The sequence below is a fragment of the Dreissena polymorpha genome, chromosome 12, assembly GCF_020536995.1.
Source record: "Dreissena polymorpha isolate Duluth1 chromosome 12, UMN_Dpol_1.0, whole genome shotgun sequence".
NCBI lineage: Eukaryota > Metazoa > Mollusca > Bivalvia > Myida > Dreissenidae > Dreissena > Dreissena polymorpha.
In genome coordinates, this window is record NC_068366.1 from 48,776,517 (window position 1) to 48,789,395 (window position 12,879).

General features: G+C 34.1%; 1 long non-coding RNA gene across 2 annotated transcripts; it reads left to right on the forward strand.

Moving 5' to 3' along the window:
- Window positions 1-3,485: 3,485 nt before the first annotated feature.
- Window positions 3,486-12,573, forward strand: LOC127852763 (uncharacterized). Of its 2 annotated transcripts, XR_008036254.1 has the most exons (4): window positions 3,486-3,505; window positions 3,836-3,950; window positions 11,733-12,060; window positions 12,438-12,573. It is a non-coding gene; the product is annotated as an uncharacterized LOC127852763 (long non-coding RNA). The 2 variants fall into 2 exon arrangements; XR_008036253.1 differs by lacking the exon at window positions 3,486-3,505 and having other exon boundaries at window positions 3,742-3,950.
- The last annotated feature ends 306 nt before the right edge of the window (window positions 12,574-12,879 follow it).

Genomic DNA, 12,879 nt, shown 5'->3' on the forward strand with positions numbered 1-12,879 from the left:
GAGATGCGGAGCAGTCTTCGAAAACAAGGCCTGTATCCTGCGTTCTGTGACTGCGTGAAGCGTTCAGGTCTCGCAGCCGTACAGTAGCATGGAGTCTACGCGGGACTTGTAGAGCTTGTACTTGGTTGGGAAGCTGATGGACCTGCTTGTCAACAACCTGCTCAGTCTGGCCATCGTAGAGATCGTACAGGTCGCCACGGCACTTCTTATACGGACCTCAGCGGTACTGGTACCATCCTTGGGCAGGGTTGCTCCTAAGTACTTGCAGAAAGTCTCTACAACAAGCTTCTCACCGTTCATGTTGATGTCTGCACTGGTGTTGGTCATGCTGTTCACCACTATCTTCGACTTCTCCGTGCGGAGCTCTATCCGTGTGCTCCTGCTCTTAAATAGAGTCTGTTGGTGAGATCTTGATGTTCACTGCTGGTGCCACCAATGAGGTCAATGTCATTAGCGAATCTGATGTTAGAAATGGATCTTCCACAGATTGATATAGAGGTGTGATGTTCTTGGAGAGTCTCCTGCATTATCTTCTCAATGAAATGGTAAAACAGACGTGGGAGAGCAGACATCCGTTACAGACGCCGCTTGATGTCTTAAAGAAGTCCGTCTTCTGTCCATTGAGAAGTACTGCGCTGCTTACGTTTCCGTAGGGTTCTTGGATTGCTTGCACTATCCCTTCGTCAATTTTGAATTCCCTCATAACATACCACAGGCCATCATGCCGCGATCGATCGAAAGCTTTCTTAAAGTCGATGAAGTTGTGGACGAGATCGCGTTCTTGCTGCAGGTGTCTCAATGGTGACTCTGCTGTTACAGATCTTTTCCACTGTGCTCCACCCATCTCTGAATCCAGCCTGCTCTTAAACTATTAGTTGCTCGGCCTTACTGTTCAATCGATTGAGATGATGCGTATCACGACTTTCCTCGGATGACTGATGAGGCTAATATTGCGGTAATTCTCGCAAAAATTGAGTCTGCCCCTTTTCGGTAGTATGATGACCAGATACTGGGTCCACTCTTTTCGCCACTGCTATACATCCCAAATATGTTGGCATATTGCCGTCATTGCTGAAGTCGTTGCTTCTCCTCTGTGCTTAATCAGCTTCTAGTCTGGGATTGTTCTGAACGAGACTGGGGTCTGGTTGAAGCGGGTAGTTATAGAGGTCGCTGCAGTATTCTGTCTAGCTGTTTAGGACTGCGTCACTCTCGATCAGGAGATTCCCGTCAGCGTCTGCTATAACACTGGGAGAGGGCTTTGTGAGGATCTTGCGGGTGCTGTAGGCTTTCTTACTGCTTTCTTACTGCTGCCTGTTATCATCACTTTGTAGATGTTGCTCCTCAATACACTCCTCATTGGCCTCTATGCTTTTCTTTCTCACCTCCCTGTTCGCTTTCTGGTATTCTGACATAGAGTCCAAGCTGGTGTACTTCGCATTCCAAAAAGACAATAATCAACAGCCATTACATCTTCAAGGCAACATATCTTCAAATGAAAGGGACATTTGTAGTAAATTTGTACCAAATATATATTGTATATTAATAATTAAATGACAATATTAAATGCAACACTACCATACTACAAATTAATATTATAACCGCATAATGTTTAAAAGACAATTTGACGCATTTTACCAGATTGTGTGATAAACACAAACACGATTGGAACAAGTTACATTAATCACGTATTCACTATTCACTTCCTATTTACTAGTAACTTTATTTGTTTTGTTTTTGTTTTCAAATAGTTAAAGTAGATTTCGGTTAAGCATTCATTGTTAACATCATTTATAATACTAATATTCAATATTAATACATTATATTAGAAGTGTTATTGCGTCTTCAACAAAATTATAAAGCTATTATGCACACTTTCCATTAATTTTAAGTAAATTTACTAATATTTACACCATGTTAATTGTTTATATTGATAAACAATGAGCCCATCATATCAACTATTTACACGAATTGATAATAATAATAGCGCATTCAAACAATTTAATGACGTGTTTTTGTTAAAGATTGTTTTGCTGCAATCCATCCCAGTGTGCGTTTTCTTTAAACGATGAATGTACGTATGTGTTATATACTTTTTCGTAGTGAAAACTGTTATTTTGTTTTTCAAAATGTAAATAAATTAATGATATTTATGCTGATAGAATTAAGTTAGTACGTTATCGACCAACGAGCATATTTATATTGTGGGAATTTCGACTTTACTTAGTTAAACATACTGACCAGATCAACTGTGGTCGTTATTTGTTGATGAACATTTCTACATGGCCCTTTAATGCAAAATCTCTGTTTATTTATAGTAACTTGGTCAGAACTATTACTCATTTAACCGATGAATGAGAGAAGCCAAAACATTGAGTAAAAACGTAAACGAACGGAACATGTCTACATGATATAATTTTAATATAGTAATATTTTGCATATATTCGTTGTAACAATAAAATAATTAAGGATATTGGTGCACTCAATTCAAATACTGAATTCCTATCAAAAATGGTCTCATATGAGATACTATGCCCATGACTCCGATAAGTGTATGTCATTAAATAAATAAACTAGTTTGGGTAATCGTGTTAAGATAAACTAATTTGATTACAATAACTCGTGACAGCCCAGGTTATCGGAATTTTACTAACCTTCAACTATAACAAACGGTATCACTTTTAGATGACAGTAAACAACTGATAACATACGCACGTTTACGACAGCTCTGTAACAACAAGGACACACTTCGCCCTGTAATAAATTTACCGTAATACATGAGGAGCTTTGCAGAACACCAGATAGAGCACGCACAATTTTAAAGAGGCCTTTTCACAGATTTTGGCAGATATTGACGTGTGTCACTAAATGAAATGCTTTATATTGTTAAATGCAAACATTGGATCTAAAAGCTCCAGTAAAAACAAGAATAAAATTAAAGAAAGAAACAAAAAAAGTAAACCTCAACTGGGCTCGAACCTTTGACCCCTGGAGTAAAACTCTTACGCTTAGACCACTCGGCCATCCGTGCTCATACAATTCGAGCTGTATTTTATACTTTATATAAGCAATCCTTGTTACAACATATAACAACAACATCAGAACTCTCCAAATTATTCAATCGGTTTGCGATATAACGCTTGATTATTTTCAGGTTTTTACATCGTCAAAAGATGCATATAATGGATATTTTAGAGCCTGGTAAATGTTCAGTATTACTTTTTTCTCACAAATATCATAAATACAACGAAAATTTGCGAATCTGAAACTTTTGTTTTTAATTTGTCAATTTACCAGGACGTGAAAAGGTCCCTTTACGCATTTATCTTTCAGTACGTACTTGAGCGTGTGTACCTCGTCGTCTTGATGTACACACGTAGGCTCGCTTGCAAGTTCACACATTATCCCTTTTTGTTCGTCTTTATGTTCCACTTGAGCATGTTTACGTCGATGGTTGTTTTTTTACCACATGAACGCATTCATTAGCGGAAAAGCGTGAAATTCGGATGTGAGTAACTTTACGTGTGCAGGTGTGCATCGTTACCTGCACGCTTGATTGTCTGTATTAATATGTAAAAATGTAAAATTGTAAGCATTATAATACATACATTATTTTGTAATTTTTAATAAGTTTATCTTCTACGTTTTGAAAGAAATTTGAACCACGGTATCGTTACTGATAAAGATCCGAATTTTATCAACGGTTATGACAATATCTTACAGTATTCGACATTTGAAGTTGGACCAAGCCGAGTGTTCATTAATAATTATATTGATATCATTACCTGTATTACCTGATATGATGATATTGAACGAACTTGAAAGTCATTTTTACCAGGAATGCATCGCACGCAAGTCCATAGTTTGATCAAATGACCGGCGTGAACACATTATCATAATAAGTCAGTGCAGATTAGCAGCTACACGAACTATGTGATGATCGTCGAAAAACCGTGAGTACATGTGTTTACAATATAATATTTCAAATGTAATATGCATCACCATTTTGTAACAAACCTAATGCAAAAATTATGTTCTAGCTGGAGTTAACTACATTTTGTAGGATATTCTTTTAAATAAAATTATTTATCGTCAAGAGATTGTTTGTACTGAAACCTTAAGTAGTGGACTATACACACAACAACCACCCTTTGAAAGTACTGTTAATAAATACATGGATGTAACTATTACAATTGTGCCCGCGTTTTTTTTCTACCGGGGCCCGTTTAAACTTTCTTTGTTAAAATTGGAGTCTAAAATTAGACTCTCTCACTGAAACCTGAATGTTTTTACCTGATACATTATTCCCCATTTCAGAGTATGTACAACATTCTTTACAACAGTTTATTATGCCATTTGCAAGATTGGTGCAAATCTAATGCAAACATCAGAGTTTGCAACATAGTTTCTTTTATTTAACTCTATTATTTAAGCATTGGTTATTGGAAACGAGATCGAATATATATAACATGATTTATACAAATATATCAGTTTGATAGTAGATGAATTATGCCTCTATATATATGTGTTCCTATTTAGGTCGGGGGTCGGACTTTTGTCGGTGGTAAACTTCTTTGGGGTTCGCTCTCTAATGCTAACCATTTTCAAACGATCTTTTTAAAAATGATTAATTTATTTGTTGACAATTTAACTGTTTATCCGATTTTAACGCCAGATCATGTAATGTACACATGGGTTTAACACTTGAGTTATTCGAACTTTACATGTTTACTGTGTCTGCTCTGTGACCAGTTTTCATTAGGATTTCTATCTTTAAATTTCTTTACAAATGGACTTTTCACCATTTAGTTTAGTCTGTGGACTCAGTGCATCTGCATTCATCGACTCAGATATAATCTGCATACTATTAATATACCGTAACGCAAAATGTCCCCTGAAGATTAAAATCTACCGTTATTTTTTGAGTAATGAACTGCTGGATGGTATGTCCCGTCCTTAAACTTTGAATATGCATCGGATAGCCAACAGTATGGGATGGGAAATTTATTTAAGTATACCACTGTAAACTTAATGTTCATAATTATTGATAACTTGAAGATTCCAGCATTGAAAGCTATGCGTTAACGATAATATTTAAATGAGAAGGATCCAACACTACAGAATTTTATCGACATAAAACTGGATACTTGTTTATACATTCCATCTTTGAATAAGGAGAAATTCTGTTACTCTAACATGTCCAAAACGTGTATTTAAATAAACGAGTTTGTAGAAGAACAAATGAATCGTAAATTAGAGTACCCAATCGTTGATCCATTAACTGTATCATTATCAAGTTCATGAACGAGCACTAGAATTCAGGCATTAAGTAAATGTGAAGTCATATTGCTAAAACACTTCATAATGTGAACATGATACCTGTTCGTACATGCAAACTGGAACCAGGCCAAACATATCATAGATATAGTTTTCCAATCTTAGTCCCGATCAACATTTATGGTTTTAGATTGAAACGCACTGTAGTGTCTTACACTATTAAGACAGATAACGGTAACGAGTGAAGGCTTTTGTCAGACAACGATATTGAGTTACAAAACAAGATTGAACTTCGAACTAGTGAATCGAACTAGTTCTCATATTTTAGGATACCTACATTTATACCTAGCATAATGATGCCATAAACTTCCTTTTTTAAGTGAGTTATTTATAAAATTGTTACGCTTGAATTTTTGCTGGTTACCGGACTGAAAATTTAACATCTTGTTGCTTAAAGGTAAAACATGATCTTCGCACGGAAACAGCAAGGCGAATACATAGAATTCATAACATTTTCCTTGAGTAAAATGTGATCTCCACCAAACCTGGCGATACATAGAGAATAACAGGTTACTGTCCCATCGTTTTGTAATGTATCAGGCGAGTCTTAGAATAATGTAACGGCGAGGCTTGCCGAGCCTGATATATTACAAAACGATGGGACAGTAACCTGTTTTTCTGTTTAGCATACCACATTTTCCTACAAATCTGCAAAACAATCCTTTTTTATATATTTAAATTGTACGCTGATTTTGCTGATCCGGCTTTTACACGTTGACATACACATGTAGCAACGGCGTTCGAAAAGACGACAAGAATAATCGCGTATTTTAAACATCGTATAGAGAAAAAAGTTGTTTGCACTACGAATGCCGTTCCGAAATAAAAGGGAAAATTGTAACCCATGAGTCATCCATTTCAGAGCTCTGAAATGGATGACTCATGGGTTACAATTTTCCCTTTTATTCCTTAACTGATCATATTCAACAGTTTTAGTAAGGAGCATACATCTATGGTTTCACCTTTTTGCACGAAATCACATGGGCGTTTCCATTTCTTGTGACCGCGACATTGTTGTTTTATGTGTTTTTTCTCAGGTCAAAACGACATAAACGCAGACGGTTATGGTCGTTATGTTTAAAGTAAGGCCAGAAGCAGCACTTACAACTTTAGTTTTGAATCAATAGAATACGGCGCTGGAATGTGTGTTTTTTAAACGAACTGACGATTGTCACATTTATGATTTTAGCGAGTATCGCGGTCATTTTGCTTTTTATAAACAAAGTTAATAAATGAATAAAGTATTATGATACGTTTTATAATATTATTGAAATGTCGCAAATGAGAAACAATGCAATTTAGACATTTTTTCAGTAAGATTGGAAGTCGACGAATTGCTATCTATTTTTTTATATAATAAGTTATTAGATCATAATCTACTATGAACACATCATAACTTGCAGACCAGTTTATGTATAACTATGTCCTCGTTTGAAGATGACGCGTGGCATTTACGTTATCAGCATGTCATGATACCAATTAGTGCAGCAATCCAAGGGTCACTAGTTCTGGAACATTAAAATAGATTTTAAAGTGAATTAAACTTAATAATGCCAACACATATATATTATTGCTCTTGATGATATTATAATGTTATGAATTTAACAGATCTTTTAATATTTTAATATTGTTAGATAGACCTCTTATATGCTAACAAAGGCGATTCACTACATAACATGACAACGGACGTTTTTATTTCGAGGGGGTGGGGAATGGGGGAGATGCGGGTGGACTGTGTGAGTGTGTCATCATATAAATGTATCAGGTTATTCTGACGCCTTTCGATATTCTTGGGTGACAAATATAATTGATGGTTATTGTTTACTCATTGATACAGTTGACGCCAAGTACATGATCGCATTTTTATTCTAACAATTTTACAGAAGTAGTGTTACCATATTTGAGTAAAACTAAATGGTCAATACCAAGAAAATGTATAGTCAAAATTCTTAAGTTATTTATATTTGTACTCCACAAAATGTTCAAGAACATAATTAAGCATAGCTATAATTGTTTTCAGGTTACAAAATAACAAAACAACACTAATGGATACATTTTAGAGATATTTCTTGTAAAATTAAACACTGATTATTATTAAAATAGTTGTTTATTTATGATGTTATTCAAATCATTCAGGATTGCACTTGTACTACACAAGGCAAATTAAATGAAGAATATGCTTTTGAGTCCAGTTGTATAACACATACTATGTGGAATTTTAACGCGAGATAATACACAAATGTTAACCAATTTGAATCGGTGATAAAACATATCTTTAATATGTTTTTAGCACTTACTGTTCCATAGGAAATGTTATTTAGGTCATGCTTATTTCCAAAACTTACCCGATCCATTGGTACCCATGTTCCCTTCTCATGGGTTGTTCATAAATTATGAAATCTTCAATGAAGTTTTAAACCATGAATTTATTTAGCAATCATAAAATTATGATTTAAAATTATTTAATTAAATAACACAATAATGGCGTCAAAAGTAGCTATGTTGCGATTGTTAAAGGTATTTGTATTATAAACTAAAAATTAGAAAAAAATCTAAGTAAACTCAATTTAGTTGTTTCAACTTTGAAACGTCTTACGACAACTTAAACATTATCTCATCATTGTTTAATAAACATTGTATCAATGAAACATTATAATTCATCTAAATATGCAATCCGAGCTTCCGCATTGCCAACGTTATTTATTCGTTTAATAAAGGGACGCAACTTCTAAAGAACTCCATATCGGGAATGTGAATAGGGTATATGAATTCAGTGCACCACAAGAAGAAAATAGTACGCGCCTTTAACCTGTTGCAAGTTATATACATGTGTATTGAAAAAGAATAATCAATTTTTATTTTCTCACTTTAATGAGAAGAAAAAAGTGCAGTTTTACTTTGAGAAAAGCATATACAACTCATCTACTTATTACAGTAAATGTACATATTACCCCCTGTTAAATGACCTAGTTGCAGTCATTTTAAAAGTCATGTTTAATATAAATGTGTGCGAACATTGCTTTATCAGTAAAATAATTGATAAAGGGTAACTTTGGGATATAATCTTCGTTTTATCTGTCAGAGGATAGTGTTCTACGTATTATATCTAATTTAAGGTTATAACACAGTTTAAAGACAGCTTGAACTTTAATAACCATTTACACTCAAAATCAACGAAGACTAAGTTAAATAAAGTTAACACGTGAACAAATCAGTGTTCCTTGTAGCAATAGTCAAAATTTCAACTCTAGATGTGATCTGGTAACATTGATTTAACAAGATACATCGTTTTAGATCTTTTTGTGTGGGACAATATAATCCATTTGTATTTACCGTGACGATATCCTAATATTTACGAGCGAACGTTAGATTGGCTTCGTACAGCGCCGGAAGCATGACGAAGTTCTCATGAATAATCATTATTAATTAGCGGTGTTCAAGCGTACATGTCCTGCTCTTAGCTATTTAGCAAAAAAGGAAAGATAGCGTGCACAAAGAAAGTGTATGTAGGACAATATATAACTGCAAGGAGCTGCGTCCAGGGAAGAATGGTTTTCCCATGATTTTGGATTCCCCGCAATCTTTTATAATACCGCACGGTTTGTATATCCTAAATAGTTGCAACATATTTGTATGGTAACATTTTTACACCAATCTTATTTGTTTTAGGGTCTTCCTATTGTAATTAAACTTCGTAGGCACTTTTTGTGTCGCTAGGTCATTATATAACTTAAACCTTGTGAACAATTTAGAGCCAACATTTATACCTTCATGGAACTAGGTCAGACCATATGTCTTGATATTTCGACTGAATAAGAAATATGGTACGTGGGTTCAAAAACCATGTCATTAGGGACAATTAGGTATAAAAACGATAAACAATTGTGTTCACTATACTGGCCATTTTTAAAGCCCTGCCTTTTTGGGACTTGGTAAAAATATTTGCCCTTATGAAATATCAGCCAAGTTCTAAATTAGGTTAAGTGGGTCGAACACTATTAAACAAGGTAGAATTTATTAAAAAGTTTGTAGATATTACAAAATACTACATTTATTCTTAAATCTTCATGAAATGAGGTAAGAATTTTTTCCAATGCTAATTTGAACACTCTAGAAGTTCCATTTGTGTCTCATTCATCGTGAAAATACCTAGGAGCATTAAAAAACATTTACAAGTTGTGGTGTTACGACATGTGGGTTAGTTTGAAAATGACTATGGTTTTCCAAGTATTTGGATACTTTTTTTATAAAACTGTTTTAAAACGTAAAGGCGTGTAACTTTTAACAACAGTTTGTATTGTAAAAGGCATTCGTTGGTCCTAAATATAGGATAAATGAACCTCCGGACGCATTTAACAGGGAAATATTTCTTTTTATCGTCATCTGGTATTTTATCACATGCAAAAACTTGTTCCCTATTTAATATAACCATTATAAATATTTTTATCTAGAAATTTGTATTTTTTTAAGTGCCCACTTTTATTAAACTGTCAAACGCGCAACGTTACTTTGCTGAATTGACGGTGCAACGTCAAGTGACGTCACTCAATGTAAACAGCTTTCCGGTTTTATCATTACATTGAAGTTACTATTGATATTCTTTCCTTATTTATAAGCATGTGATAACAAGTGCTGACACTCGTTCCCATTTCATGCAATTATTTATTTATTTCGGCCAGGATTTTTTTTTGTAATCTCGCCATAGGCTTGCTTACTAATATTATGCCTTAACTACTTTAATGAAATATGGCATAACATGAAAACTCGTGTCAGATTCAATGTATACGATTCAGGACAGTACATAAAACACAAAAACACGTATAAAACGATAAAAACGTTGGCCATCGAATCTGGAAGGAAATTGGAAAGCATTCTTTAACCGTTTTCCGTTAACCGTATTAAATTTATATAACTGCAGGAGCAAAAATAACCTTGGCTTTTATGATACAAAATTAGCACCGACAAACAAAGGACATGTATATATTCTCTGAATCAACAATCACGGTGCCGCAAAGAATAAAAAAAATCAATTTTGTATCAACATAGATAACATAAAATAAAACCAATATAACGAACTTTATATTCATTTTATTGTTTCCTTTTTAGCCATATTTCTCCGTTTCAGAGAAATGTACATTGAAGACACGAGCATCCCATTATAAAAGCATTGAACAGCCGTGTTTAAATAAAGCTGTTACCACTGATATAACAGACTGATGAGAAACACATTATTAATTACTAGTGGTCTGGAGAATTGACCGTACATTTAAGTGGGTTAATTGATAAACATCACAATAATACAATATAAAGACCAGAGCTCCAGATAAGGTTTTGTGAAATTCTTAAATTACTACCAGATTTTTAAAAAGAATTCTTAACTCTGAAAATTTATTCTTAACGTTACTACTAATTTTGGAAAATAATTCTTATTTTTTTCTAAATGACCTAAAAATAAATAATAATGGTTATTTTCATGCAAAAAAATAAAAAAATAAACATACTAGCAAATTTATTTATACGAGTTCAACAGTGTCTTTTCAGTATTATACAATTTTATTTTTCAAATACCTTCATATGCCCAAACTGTGCTTAGATTGCATGCCTTAGATGAAGTTTTACATATTTCACAATTAAAACGGGTCTCCACTTCAATCTTTTCAACGATAAGCCACGGGAATTGTCCCTTCCACTCGTTCAATGTTTTTTGTGTTTATGTTTGAACCCGTCGTGTCGCGTTTTTGTTTAGCTTTTCCGACTGTGTCGGCAACTGAACATACAACATCGTATTAGATCTTTTCTATAATGTCTCTCTAAACATTTAACTTCGGCTCACTGTGCGTACAATATGTTAAAAGCGTGTTTTTGGACGCTTTGCAGTTTTTGAGGACGCTCTCTGGGCGCAGCCATTGTTTTTTGACTGATAGACTGTATACGCCGCTTTTATTGGAAAAAATACGGTTTGTTAAACAAACCCGATAACCATTCTATATTAGCACCACAAAGATCTTAAATACGCGGAAAGAACTCAATACAAATAGATACGAACCGATGTAAAAATAATATTCGTAACTTGATTTTGTAATTCTTAATGGTACGACAAGATTTTGAAATAAATACGTAACGGACTTGAAAATAATTCGTAATTACGAAAATACGACCCTTATCTGGAGCTCTGAAGACAATAAAAACGAAGACGTAGTTTATTAAAAGTTGAACTTGAAGGATAGTGTTTATATTTCACGAAACTTCCTAACACTCAAATACTTTTCTATTGCATTTTTTACACTATCCTTAAACCCGATAATACCATTTTGCAAAATAATTAGATGTCTGTTTGGTTGTTTGTTGTAAATTTTACCAAGGTTGATCATTAAATCATATATTATATAATCTTTCAGGATGATACGTAAATAAAAATAATTCCGGCGATGAAGTGTCCCAACAGAGATTGTGGAGCAGAGTGCGAGGGCAAATATTGCACAGAATGTGGCAAACAATTGGTGCCGAGAAAAGCTGAACGAACAGTAGAATCTATTATATGCACCGGTAAAGAAGACAACGGTAGACCATGTGGGAAACAAATAAAACGTTCTTATAAGTTTTGTAATAACTGTGGGAAAAAAATTGATCCACAAGAGTTTTGTAGAGGGGACTGTCAAAAATGTGGCGCAGACTGTCCTGCATCAGAAATAATGTGCATGATTTGTTCTGATAGTGAATCATTAGGTAAGTGTTCGTGCTAATCATGTATTGTATGCATCTTGTATACGTTCGTCAGCATGACTGAATAGGTAAATAAAATTGTAATTATCGTTAACACCTTGTCAAAACAGTAACCAGCGATGGCATCCTAATCATAATCATGAATACGTAGCATTTAATGAGGAATGTCAAATGTTTACTAATTACACATTTACTTTTTTTTATATAAACATATTATACAAAGGAGTGGCGGGAAAGTTGTAGTTTAAGAACCACAGTTGATAAATTGAATTAAAATAAGTGTACCAAACGGTTACGGAATGGTCATGGCATACCATCTGATCATAATGATGAAAGCTTGTCATAAAAGATAACATATAACACAGACATTTTTGAAATAGGAGGACCAAAACATGAAGAAAATGTATTGTCGACCCATACAGATGGAAATGACAAACCGCCCGATCAGCTACTACAATTAAACAATCTTCCTATATCTGAACAGAACGAAATTCAAGGTCATGACAGTAGTCTTACGCCATACGTCTTAGGTGAGTAACCGATTCGTGTTTACACTTTATTGTTTTTATAGAGGATTACTTTCTCGAAAAGTATGACTAAACATAATCTTATGTTTATTGGCATCGCCCTGGAGGGCGGCGACTAATATGTAATGCATCGCTTATGGGAGGAGAAGTTATTTTACGGATCAATGTTTATATTTTTGTATTAAGAATATCATGCATAGTGGTGATTTTTTGTGTAAATTAGTGTAAATAAGTACTGCATTTGTGCCTATTACATTTATTACAACATTTATTGCCAATAATGCAAAGCTAATTG